Below are 13,060 nucleotides of genomic sequence, written 5' to 3' on the forward strand. Positions count from 1 at the left end.
TGAACAAAAAAGTTTTATTAATCACACTTCCTTTTTTAAAAATCTGTTTGATTTAAATCACAGACAGAAAACCTCAAAACTTGAAGTGTTCAACCCACAAATATCATCCACACACAAACAGAGAAACTTCGCATGTGCTTTACAACAACAATAAGCAGGATGAATTACTTAAGCGTTCTTGTGATCCTGTTTTTAAACTTCCAAAAATGCCTTTAATTAAAGACTCAAGGTAAGGTTAATTCTCCAGAAAGATAAACCTTAACAAATGTAGCCCAAAACAATGATAAAACATACCTACAAACATCCACATAAAACAAACAAAACACACAGATTCTCACAGCTCGTAAATTTCAACCAATGAATCCTCAGCATTCTCTCTCGCAGCTATAGCTTCTTAAAGCGACAGAGCACTACAAGCTCATAACTCCTTGATTAAAATCAGATACAATATCCTTCATTATAACTTCACCTTTTTTAAGCCAACTTACAAGGATTGATTTAGAGGCAACATCTTTGTTGATTTAAAATCCCAAACACGTTACACCCAAACACCGGCAAAATCTTTGTTCTTTATCTGGGGATAAAACTCTCAGTTATTCCAAATTCCTCCAGGCGATGCTTAATATTTCCGCATTTAACTTATTCCCAGAAATCTTCAATTATAAACTAAAATAGACACATGAGTTTCCAGGCAGTCACAGGAATATGGTCAAGATAGTCCAGTCCCACAATGCCTCACATTCAATCTGCAGTCCTTCAATTATAACAGAATATGTGGCTGTATGTAGCTGCCTTGGCCATGGTCAACCCCAACCCCAAGGGTGCCTTCTTGAACTGCTGCAATGACTGAGGTGTACGTACACCCACAGTGCTGTGAGGAAGGGGCTTCCAGTTACTGAGAAAGACAAGAGATGAAATTGCTGGGCCTCTAACAGAAATCTTTGTTTCTTCATTGGACACAGGTGAGGTCCCAGAGGATTGGAAGACAGCAAATGTGGTCCCGTTATTTAAGAAGGGTAGCAAGGATAACCCGGACAATTATAGGCCAGTGAGCATAACGTCCGTGGTAGGGAAATTGTTGGAGAAGATTCTTAGAGATAGGATCTATACACATTTAGAACTGAATAATCTCATTAGCGATAGACAACATGGTTTTGTATGAGGGAAATTTAGTTGAGTTTTTTGAGGCGGTGACAAAAATGATTGATGAGGGAAGGGCCGTGGATGTCGTCTACGTGGATTTTTGTAAAGCATTTGACAAGGTCCCACATGGCAGGCTGGTGCAAAAGGTTAAACCTCACGGGATCAAAGGTGAACTAGCGAGATGGGTACAGAACTGGCTTAGCCATAGAAGACAGAGGGTAGCAGTGGAGGGGTCTTTTTCTGATTGGAGGGCTGTGACTAGGGTGTTCACAGTAAGAGTTTTAACAACACCAGGTTAAAGTCCAACAGGTTTATTTGGTAGCAAATGCCATTAGCTTTCGGAGCACAGATAGTGAGGAACATTGTCAGAGGCTACAGAAGGATATAGATAGGCTGGAAATTTGGGCAAAGAAATGGAAGATGGAGTTCAATCCTGATCAATGCGAAGTGATGCATTTTGGTAGAACTAACGTAGGGGGGAGCTGTACGATAAATGGCAGAACCATAAAGGGTGTAAGTACGCAGAGGGACCTGGGTGTGCAAGTCCACAGATCCTTGAAGGTGACGTCACAGGTGGAGAAGGTAGTGAATAAGGCATATGGCATGCTTGCCTTTATAGGACGGGGCATAGAGTATAAAAGTTGGGGTCTGATGTTGCAGTTGTATAGAACGTTGGTTCGGCCGCATTTGGAATACTGCACCCAGTTCTGGTCGCCACACTACCGGAAGGACGTGGAGGCTTTAGAGAGAGCGCAGAGGAGGTTTACCAGGATGTTGCCTGGTATGGAAGGGCTTAGTTATGAGGAGAGATTGGGTAAACTGGGGTTGTTCTCACTGGAAAGACGGAGGATGAGGGGTGACCTAATAGAGGTGTATAAAATTATGAAAGGCATAGATAGGGTGAACGTGGGAAGCTTTTTCCCAGATCGGTGGTGACGTTCACGAGGGGTCATAGGTTCAAGGTGGGGGGGGCGCGGCGGGGAGGTTTAACACGGATATCAGAGGGATGTATTTTACACAGAGGGTGGTGGGGGCCTGGAGTGCGCTGCCGGGCAAAGTGGTGGAGGCGGACACACTGGGAACGTTTAAGACTTATCTAGATAGCCACAGGAACGGAGTGGGAATGGAGAGATACAAAAGAATGGTCTAGTTTGGACCAGGGAGTGGCGTGGGCTTGGAGAGCTGAAGGGCCTGTTCCTGTGCTGTATTGTTCGTTGTTTGTTCGCTGCTCCTTCGTCAGATGGAGCAGGTGGTCGAAAGGAGCAGCGCTCCGAAAGCTAATGGCATTTGCTACCAAATAAACCTGTTGGACTTTAACCTGGTGTTGTTAAAACTCTTACTGTGTTTACCCCAGTCCAACGCCGGCATCTCCACATCATGACTCAGGTGTTCCGCAGGGCTCTGTACTGGGACCTCTGCTGTTTGTGATATATATAAATGATTTGGAAGATGTAGCTAGTCTGATTAGTAAGTTTGTGGACGACACAAAGATTGCTGGAGTTGCGGATAGTGATGAACATTGTCAGAGAATACAGCAGGACATAGATAGGCTGGAAAATTGGGCAGAGAAATGGCAGATGGAATTTAATCCAGATAAATGCGAAGTGATGCATTTTGTAGATCTAATGCAGGGGGGAGCTATACGATAAATGGCAGAACCATCAGGAGCAGAGACACGCAGAGGGATCTGGGTGTGCAAGTCCACAGATCCTTAAAGGTGGCAGCACAGGTGGAAAAGGTGGTGAAGAAGACATATGGCATGCTTGCCTTTATTGGACGGGGCATAGAGTATAAAAGTTGGCATATGATGTTGCAGTTACATAGAACGTTAGTTAGGCCACATTTGGAATACTGTGTCCAGTTCTGGTCACCACACTACCAGAAGGATGTGGAGGCTTTGGAGAGAGTGCAGAAAAGGTTTACCAGGATGTTGCCTGGTATGGAGGGCATTAGCTATGAGGAGAGATTGAGTAAACTAGGGTTGTTCTCCCTGGAAAGACGGAGGTTGAGGGGGCGACCTTATAGAAGTTTATAAAATTATGAAGGGAATAGATAGGGTGAACAGTTGGAAGCTTTTTCCCAGGTCAGAAATGACAAACACAAGGGGTCACAAGTTCAAAGTAAGGGGGGCAAGGTTCAGTACAGATATGCGGGGGACGTATTTTACACAGAGGGTGGTGGGGGTCTGGAATGCACTACCAAGCAAGGTGGTTGAGGCAGACATGCTAGGATCATTTAAGACTTATTGAGATAGCCACATGAACAGACTGGGAATAGAGGGATACAAACGGATGGTCCAGTTAGGAAGACATGATCAGTGCAGGCTTGGAGGGCCGAAGGGCCTGTTCCTGTGCTGTATTGTTCTCTGTACATATTCCAGACTTTCACTAGACTGTTGGTGGATACCAGATTGATATATTCCATTCAACCACACCCAAGGTGAGTAATTCCAATTCCTTTATTGTCCAGGACAATATATCCACAATATCTTTAAAACAGAAATTAAACATTCCCATTTGATTTCAGACAGTAACATATTCTGTTAGTTTGTTCTTTATTGTCAATGTCAGGCTGGGGTTGTTCTCCTTGGAGCAAAGGAGGTTGAGGGGAGATTTGATAGAAGTAGACAAGATTCTGACAGGTTTAGATAAGGTCGACAAAGAAAAGCTGTTCCCATTAGCTGAAGGGACAAGGACGAGGGGGGACACAGATTTCTTGTTTTGGGTCAAAGATGCAAGGGGGGGGGGATGTGAGGAAGAATATTCTGATGCAGCGAATGGTAATGACCTGAAACTCGCTGTCTATGAGGGTGGAGGAAGTGGAGACAATAAACAATTAAAAAGGAAATTGGATGGGCATTTGGGATGTTCCAAACAGAATGAAGAACAAAGAAAATTACAGCACAGAAACAAGCCCTTTGGCCCTCCAAGCCTGCAGCAACCATGCTGCCCGTCTGAACTAAAACCCCCTACCTTTCCGGGGACCATATCCCTCTATTCCTATGCTATTCATATATTTGTCAAGACACATCTTAAAAGTCACTGCCGTATCTGCTTCCACTACCTTCCCCGGCAACGAGTTCCAGGCACCCACCACCCTCTGTGTAAAAAACCTGCCTTGTACATCTCCTTTAAACCATGCCCCTCGCACCTTAAACCTATGCCTCTCGTAATTGACTCTTCCACCCTGGGAAAAAGCGTCTGACTATCCACTCTGTCCATGCCCCTCATAATCTTGTAGACTTCTATCAGGTCGCCCCCCCCCCCTCAACTGCCGTCGTTCCAGTGAGAACAAACCAAGTTTCTCCAACCTCTCCTCATAGCTAATGCCCTCCACACCAGGCCACATCCTGATAAATATTTTCCGTACCCTCTCCAAAGCCTCCACATCCTTCTGGTAGTGTGGTGACCAGAATTGAACACTAAATTCCAAGTGCGGTCTAACTAACGTTCTATAAAGCTGCAACATGTTTACCAATTTTTAAACTCAATGCCCTGGCCGATGAAGGCAAGCATGCCATATGCCTTCTTGATTATCTTCTCCACCTCATTGCCACTTTCAATAACCTGTGCACCTGTACACCCAGATCCCTCTGCCTATGAATACTCTTAAGGGTTCTGCCATTTACTGTATATTTCCCATCTGTAATAGACCTTCCAAAATGCATTACCTCACATTTGTCCGGATTAAACTTCATCTGCCAACTCTCCGCCCAAGTCTCCAACTGACCTATATCCTGCTGTATCCTCTGCCGGTCCCCATCGCTATCCGCAATTCCACCAACCTTTGTGTCGTTCACAAACTTACCAATCAAACCAGTTACATTTTCCTCCAAATCATTTATATATATCACAAACAGCAACGGTCCCAGCACTGATCCCTGAGGAATGTCACTTGTCACAGCCCTCCATTCAGAAAGGTACCTTTGCATTGCCAACCTGTTTTCTTCTGACTAAATATCTCTGAACTTCCTGTCACTCTGTGATCCTTGTGACATTTGAAACCAGGTATTCGTAAAAAGACTCAAAGAGCATCAGCCCACTGGAGGCTGAGACCAGCCAGTCCAGCACAAAGAAACCCTCCGACCCTTCCCATTGACCAACTGTGAGAATGAACAAAATGCAGTCCTGGATGCAACTGAGAGCAGAAACAATAACAGCAGAATCCAACTCCTGTCATCACTCGTGAACTTGTTGATGTCTCAGCAGCCGGGATGAAACGCTGAAACCCTTCCCACACACAGAGCAGGTGAATGGCCTCTCCCCAGTGTGAACTTGCTGGTGTCTCCACAGGTCGGATGACCGAGTGACTCCCTTTCCACACTGAGAGCAGGTGAATGGTTTCTCGACAGTGTGACTTCGCTGGTGTGTCTGCAAGTTGAATAACTGAGTGAATCCCTTCTCACACTGAGAGCAGGTGAACGGTCTCTCCCCAGTGTGAACTCGCTGGTGTGTCAGCAGGCTGGATAACTGAGGGAATCCCTTCCCACACTGAGAGCAGGTGAATGGCCACTCCCCAGTGTGAACTCGCTGGTGTGTCAGCAGGCTGGATAACTGAGTGAATCCCTTCCCACACTGGGAGCAGGTGAATGGCCTCTCCCCAGTGTGAACTCGCTGGTGTGCCCGCAGGTTGGATACCCGAGTGAATCCCTTCCCACACTGAGAGCAGGTGAATGGTCTCTCCCCAGTGTGAACTTGCTGGTGTGTCTGTAGGTGGGATAACCAAGGGAATCCCTTCCCACACTGAGAGCAGGTGAATGGTCTCTCCCCAGTGTGAACTTGCTGGTGTGTCTGCAGAAGGGATAACCGAGGGAATCCCTTCCCACACTGAGAGCAGGTGAATGGTCTCTCCCCAGTGTGAACTCGCTGGTGTCTCTGCAGGTTGGATAACTGAGTGAATCCCTTCGCACACTGAGAGCAGGTGAACGGTTTCTCCCCAGTGTGAACTCGCTGGTGTCTCTGCAGGTCGGATAACTGAATGAATCTCTTCCCACATTGAGAGCAGGTGAATGGTCTCTCCCCAGTGTGAACTCGCTGGTGTGACTGCAGGTCGGATAACTGAATGAATCCCTTCTCACACTGAGAGCAGGTGAATGGTCTCTCCCCAGTGTGGATGCGCCGATGAGCTTCCAGCTCTGATGGGTATCTGTATCCCTTCCCACAGTCCGCACATTTCCATGGTTTCTCCATGGTGCAGGTGTCCTTACCTCTCTCTTGAGTGGACAATTAGTTGAAACTTCGTCCACACACAGAACAAGATTACAGTCTCTACCCGCTGTGAATGGTGTGATATTGATTCAGACTGTGTAACTGGTTAAAGCTCTTTAGTCAGTGCATTGGAACACTCTCACTCGAGTGTGGTAGTGTGTTGATGCTTTTTCACTCACACTGACATTTCAAATCTTTTCAAATCGACAGACTGGACAATCATTTCTCCTTCTGGATTCAAAGTCCGATGATATTCAGCTCCCAAGGAATATGATTCTGTCACGTCGAGACGTGACATTTGAGATTTCGGCCTGTGATTCCTCTTTCAATATCCTGTAAAATGAGTTTCCAAAAGTCATCAGTGTCAGTACAGGATAGAAATTCAGAACAGACAATTTCTATGGAACATTCTTTCCTCTCTCATTTCCCAAAAGCTGTAAATCTCCATCCCACACACTCTCTCCCCATTCTCAGCAGGTCTGGCAGCATCTGTACGGAGAAAAGAACTGATGTTTCAGAGCTTTGACAAAGGGTCATCGAGACAAGAAACATCAGTTCTTTTCTCTCCTTACAGATGCTGCCAGACCTGCTGAGATTTTCCACCATTTTCTCTCTTGGTTTCAGATTCCAGCATCCGCACTAATTTGCTTTTATAAGGCTGCAGATACCTCCTCCCAAGTAACATGCGTGTGCCCAAGACATCACCACTTGTTTCCCTTATTTCTTTAGCACCCATGGTGCTCTCCGCAGTAAACACAGAGGAGAAGTATTCATTAAAAATCTCACCCATCTCCTGTGGCTCCACACACAGATGGCCATACTGATTTTTAAGGGGATCTATTCTCTCTCTAGCCACCCTTTTACTCTTAATATAGCTATAGAACCTCTTGGAATTTTCTTTCATCTTACCTGCCAGATCCATATCATACCCTCTTTTTGTCCTCCTGATTTCCCTCTTCAGTATTTTCTTACACTTTTTATAGTCAGAGTGATTCACTTGTCCCCGATTGCCTAAACCCAATGTATGCTTCCTTCTTTTACCTGACCAGAGCCTCAATGTCCCTTGCCTGCCAGAGATCCTTAAATTTACCATTCTTTCCCTTCATCTTAACAGGAATATACTGCCCTGGACTCTTGATATCACACTTTTAAAACCTCCCATTTGCCAGTCATTCCTTTCCCTTCAAACAAACTCACCGAATCGACATCTGCTAGATCCTGCCTAATGCCCACAAAAGTGGCCCTGCTCCAGTTTAGGGCCTTGACCTGTGGACCTGTCCTATCTTTTTCCAGAACTATTTTGAAACTATTGGTGCTCCCAATAGTGCTCCCTGACTGACACTTCAGTCACTTGCTCCACCTCATTTCTTAACTGTCTAATAGAAAGTGAGTCCAGGAATTGATGATGAAAAATAAGGAGCTGGGAGATTAATTGAACAAGTATTTTGCCTCGGTGTTCACAATAGAGGATACAGTTAAAACTCAGAGACAGCTGGAAATCAGAAAACAGAAGTGTGGGATGAACTCTGAAAAAGCACAATTCCCAGGGAAGTGGTCCTCAGCAAACTGTTGGAGCTGTGGGCTGATGAGTCCTCGGGTCCTGCTGGGCTCCATTCTCGGGTCTTAACAGAGTGAGATAGTTGATGTGTTGTTCAATTTTCTAAAATTCCCCATCGGGAATTGGATAAAGGGAAACCGGTGGATGTGCTGTACTTAGATTTCCAGAAGACATTTGATGAGGTGCCACATGAAAGGTTATTGCAGCAAATAAAAATTCATGCTGTGGGGATAACATATTGGCGTGGATAGAAGATTGGCGAACAGCAAACAGTGGGCAGAAATTGATCATTTTCTGGTTTAAGAGAGAGAGAGACCTGGGCCAATCTTTCCAGAGTCTGCACCCTCCCTGGATTCACTTCCTTTCCCTTCAGTTGCTGCAACTCCCCAATTTCCCCCAGAATGAGAGAAGAAATGGAAATGGGGTTGAAAAGAAAGTGTTTTACTCACAGATATTGGCCTCTTTTAAGGTCAAACCAAATAAACAAACTCAAATTAAATCGGGACAAAGTAAAAGGGGCAGCTCCCCAAAAGGAGGGGGAACAGCCCGAACAAAAATCAAAGTACAAAGGAAACTTAAAAACATCAAATCATAATGTGATTATGAGGGTCGATAACGCGGTGCCCAATGGGCACAGAAGGCGTCAACTGTGCCCGTTTAGACAGGAGGAAGTTTGATTTTGTCTGAAGATAATTCTTCATTCATACAAAGCCCGCGCTCAGATTGGCTGGAAGACCAGAGTCCTTCCGGTCCTCCAACTCTTCCCATTGGTCAACACCTCAGCATGAAGATCAGAGGGTGGGTTCTCCCCCGCACATGCGCAGCTTCCCCTCTCCCTCGCACATTTGCAGTCCCGGGCCGGGGGGAGGGGGAGCTCCCCGAGTGGCTTCTCACTCTGACCGGAGCCGTCAGCCGGTTGCCTGGAAACCTTGGCTCGAAGAGGTGGAGGGGGAGGGGAACAATGGGTGGGGGCGGGGCTCCCGGGTCCGCGCGCCCAGGCCTGAGCACTGGAACCCGGAGACGTCACCACGGAGCAGACTGATTCTGATTGGCTGATTCAGGCAGGACTCTTTCATGGCGTCACAATACGGAAGGTGGCCAATGAGCTTCAGATTGAATCTTCCTCCTCTGGGCAACATCTGGGACGAAATCAATGTTTCCCCCTTTCCATTTCTTTTCTCATTCTGGGGGAAATTGGGGACTTGCAGCAACTGAAGGGAACGAAGTGAATTCGGTCTGTATATTCCACACATTTTTACTCCAGTAATGTAGACATTTATCTGTCTGGCAGCCTGCATGGAGATTTTCAGCTCTCTGCATCCAGGGCAAGCAGCAGTGAGCATGGATCTGTCAATCACACATGAGGACGGCGTCAACCGGGATCTTGGGTTCATGTCACACTATCTGTAACCCCCACGACTTGCCTGGGCTTGCAAAATCTCACCAACTGTCCTGGCTGGACACAATACACATCTCTTTAACCTGTGCTTAACCCTCTCTCCACTCACATTGTTTGGACCTTTAGGACTTGATTACCTGTAAAGACTCACATTCCAACCATTATTTTGTAAATTGAGTTTGTGTCTTTATATGCCATGTTTGTGAACAGAACTCCCACTCACCTGATGAAGAAGCAGCGCTCCGGAAGCTAGTGGCTTGTGCTACCAAATAAACCTGTTGGACTTTAACCTGGTGTTGTGATACTTCTTACTGTGCTTTCCCCAGTCCAACGCCGGCATCTCCACACTCTGAGTGGAAACAGAGAGAAGTAGGAGAGGCCGGAGGTGAGGAGAGAGATTTTATACATCTCAGTCTCAGGCTGGAATTGAACCCGGGTCCCTGGCACTGTCAGGCAGCTGCACTAACCACTGTGCCACGGGGCCACATGTCAGTGCCATCGCCCGACTCCAGCCCAGTCTCAGCTCATCTGGAACTCACACCCATTCTATTGTGACGTCACACTCTCACCTATTCCATTGTGACGTCACACTCCCACCCATTCCATTGTGACGTCACACCCTCACCCATTCCATTGTGACGTCAGGGCTTCACTCTCCGATCACAATCCCTGCCGGCCTCCCACATGCAGCCTCAATGGCGGCAGTCAGCCCGGGTCTAACACTACAAGCTGCCGCTCCATTTGGTACAAAGCGGGGGACCGGGAAGTTCATTTCCGGGGTTTGGGTTTGAACAACATGTTTACAAAGCCTCTCCACCCACCCGCCACATTTATCATTCCCCGCGCGCCGCCCTCTACCTCGTATTGATCTCGCTTCCGAGTTAAAACCATCCGTCTGTCCGTCGCCATTACCCGCACTGCGCATGCTTCAGGTCCCGCCCCTCATTCACTCCGATTGGTTGGAGGACCAGCCGCTCCCGTTCGGTCATCCAGCCCCGCCCCCTTTTCCTATTGGTCCGGAGCTGCCGTCAATCAGTGCCCGGGCATTGTGATATGGAGCATGCGCAGTGTCATTGCTGTCCTTGGCGCTTGTTTGTCCCGGAGAAGCGGAGTCAGCGTTAGGCGGTGGCTGGGAGGATTTGGAAACACTTTGTGGATCCGCAAACCCTTCAGAATCATTGTCAGCTCCCTGGTTTGCAGCTGCGGGGCTTCTCCCTCCCTCCCTCCCGGGAACAGGCCCAGGTTAACGGCCCCATCCTGGCTCAGCCACTGGAGGATGGTTCACATCAGAGGATGGGGGAGGGGGACAATAAATAAGAGGTTACACTTTGGCCTCAAATCAATGAGGACTCTGATCTCTGGGAAGGAAGGAAACCCTGGGAGGTGGGCGGGGAGGATTCACAAACACCCGCTGGAGGCCCCAACACCCCCAATAAGAAGCTGCAGCTCCCGGGTTTGCAGCTTTTTCCCGGGAGGGAGTTGGGGAAGTTTTGTGGAGACAATTCCCGGCTGGTTCAGTTAGTGGTTCCTGGAGCTGAGAAACCCTCAGTTAGAATCCTGAACCCAACACTGGGTGGTTGTTTTATGAAATACTTTTTATTTATTAATCATTAAAATATTAATTTGTTTTGAAAAATCATTTTATAGCATTTGTGAAAATACCCATTAAAATAGCAATTCTCCCAAAGTATTTCATAGAATCCCTACAGTGCTGAAGGAGGTTATTCAGCCTGTCGAGTCTGCACTGACAACAATCCACCGATGCCCTATTCCCATTACCCCACATATGTAACCTGCTAATACCTCGAATTTACTCATCCCAGGACACTAAGGGGCAATTTAGCATAGCCAATGCACCTAACTGGCATATCTTTGGACGATGGGAGGTAACCAGAGCATCAGGAGAAAACCCACGCAGACATGGGGAGAATGGGCAGACTCCACATGGACAGTGACCCAAGTTGGGAATCGAACCCAGGTCCCTGGAGCTGTGAGACAGCAGTGCTAACCACTGTGCCGCCTACATTGCTGATGAGAATTTTAATTTCCTGACTTGGGAATTAATTCTTGAGAATAGTCATTCTGAAAATTAAAATGTGTTTAATTTACCCCACAATGCCAGATTTCAGTTTGCATTTCAAAATTGAATTGAGAATGTCTGAGAGCAAATGGTAAAATGAGATTTGTGACACCAGCTGCAATTATTTTCTGTGACTGATGATACCTTTGTGCCTGTGCAGGAGGTAATTCCGCTGCTGTTGTGGCACAAATAAAATGGAGCTTTTCCTCGGAACAGGCCCATGTTAATGGTCATCGTGGTGTTTCATTGGTGAGCAGAGCACATGTGCCCATTGTGGTAACAACAGAGTCAGTGGGGCTGCACGTCCCCTGACTTGGAAGGAAAATAATTGACTTCTTGATTATCCTCTCAATCTGCACATGGTCTGGAGGACTGAATCCAGCTGAAGGGAGAGGGAGCTGAGCTCAGAGTGGAGATGGGGAATGAGTTTGATTTTAGCTCAGGGATAAGAGAGAGTGTGTGGGATGGGGATTACAGCTCAAGATAAATGAGACAGAGAAATGTTTCGTGGAAACTGAAATTGTCAGTTCTGAAGCAGTTTTTTAAAACTCTTTGTGCAGGGAACTAGAAGAGGAAGATTCACAGACAGGAAACTCAAACTAAACTTCACATCAAAGTCTAACAGAGTCATTCGATTCATCATGACCTAAATATGATTGCTTTTGACAGTCGAGGGATAAATCGTTCCCTGTTTTGTCAGTGGAAGAAAATTTCAAAATTCAATGTGATAGAAAAAGAACTGAGACACACACACACCCAAGTGAGAGTGCTCCAGTGAACTGACTGTGGATAGAGCTTTAACCAGTTACATAGCCTGAAAAACATCACACCATGGTCTGTATGTGGATGAGGCTTCAACTAATCATCCAACCTGGAGAGACAGAAGGACACCAGCACCATGGACAAACCATGGAAATGTGAGGATTGTGGTAAAGGATTCAATTATCCATCCCGGTTGGAAACCCATCGACACGGTCACATTGGGGCTGGGAAAATGGAGAAACCATGGAAATGTGATGATTGTGATAAAGGATTCAATTATCCGTACTTGCTGGAAAACCATAGACACAGTCACACTGGAGAGAGGCCATCCATCTGTTCTGTGTGTGGGAAAGGATTCACCATCTCATCCCACCTGCTGTTACACCAGCGAATTCACACTGAGGAGAGGCCGTTCAGCTGCTCCGCCTGTGGAAAGGGGTTCTCATGTTCATCCAACCTCAGTGCACATCAGCGAGTTCACTGGGGAGAGATCGTTCACCTGCTCCTTGCGTGGGAAGGATTTTGCTGGGCCATCCAGTCTTTGGTCACACCAGCGAATTCACACAGGATATATATAATATATCTCAATGATTTGGAGGAAAATGTAACTGGATTGATTAGTAAGTTTGCAGACGACACAAAGGTTGGTGGATTTGCGGATAGCAATGAGGACCATCAGAGGATACAGCAGGATATAGACAAGTTGGAGACTTGGGTGGAGAGATGGCAGATGGAGTTCAATCCGGACACATGTGAGGTAATGCATTTTGGAAGGTCTAATACAGATAGGAAATATACAGTAAATGGCAGAACCTTTAACAATATTGATAGGCAAAGGGATCTGGGTGTACAGGTACACAGATTACTGAAAGTGGCAATGCAGGTGGAGAAGGTCGTCAAGAAGGCATACG

The sequence above is a fragment of the Mustelus asterias genome, unplaced genomic scaffold (assembly GCF_964213995.1).
Source record: "Mustelus asterias unplaced genomic scaffold, sMusAst1.hap1.1 HAP1_SCAFFOLD_525, whole genome shotgun sequence".
NCBI classification, from domain to species: domain Eukaryota; kingdom Metazoa; phylum Chordata; class Chondrichthyes; order Carcharhiniformes; family Triakidae; genus Mustelus; species Mustelus asterias.